At 29.1% G+C, this 722-nt stretch overlaps 1 non-coding gene across 1 annotated transcript; it reads left to right on the top strand.

The window, feature by feature from the left end:
- Nucleotides 1–31: 31 nt before the first annotated feature.
- Nucleotides 32–219, top strand: LOC112520538. The gene has a single exon (XR_003070012.1). It is a non-coding gene; the product is annotated as a U2 spliceosomal RNA (small nuclear RNA).
- The last annotated feature ends 503 nt before the right edge of the window (nucleotides 220–722 follow it).

Genomic DNA, 722 nt, shown 5'->3' on the forward strand with positions numbered 1-722 from the left:
GATTTGACACACCCCTTTAATTACAATTCAAATATTATAGAATGTTACGATAAAGTGTAATATTTTTGTCAGTTTAATATCTGATATGTGGGTCATCGACCCCACTTGATATTAATTTTATTTTTTATGAGAAAAAATCCATTATCTTAGCTTGATGATGTGGTTCTTCATGCATCGTATTGGACTTCCACTATTGTTGCTACAACTTACGCACTCCTCTAATTTTCACTAGAAATATTATAGAACGTTTCTTCCTCGTAACTTCAAAAATGATATTTCAATTAAATTTGTTATAAAATTAAAATCATGATTTTGTCACCTTAGATAAGATTTCAATTAAAACTGTGACTTCTAATTAGACAAACTACTAACACTAGTCAAACATTTGTAGAGTACTTTGCAACACGATTCTCAGGCATAGTTAGATAACTTAAATTAACATATGGTTCTAAGATTGTTGTCAAATCCGCTTAAAAACTTTTAATATACTCACATTTGTCTATAAAATTTTAGAAGAGTACTTCAAATTTAGTCTATAACATTCCTTTTGAAGATGATATTATCACTACCGCGCAATACGCAGTTAGAAAACTAGTATGTTGGAATTGAGAAACAAAATATTTGAACTATAAAGGGTGAGAGTTTTCCGGGGGTAAATCATACCCATAAGAATGATATTTTCCATCGTCTAAAAATGCTTTAAGTTAAAAATAAAATATCGC

The sequence above is a fragment of the Cynara cardunculus genome (genome assembly GCF_001531365.2).
Source record: "Cynara cardunculus var. scolymus isolate 2C chromosome LG 10, CcrdV1, whole genome shotgun sequence".
NCBI classification, from domain to species: domain Eukaryota; kingdom Viridiplantae; phylum Streptophyta; class Magnoliopsida; order Asterales; family Asteraceae; genus Cynara; species Cynara cardunculus.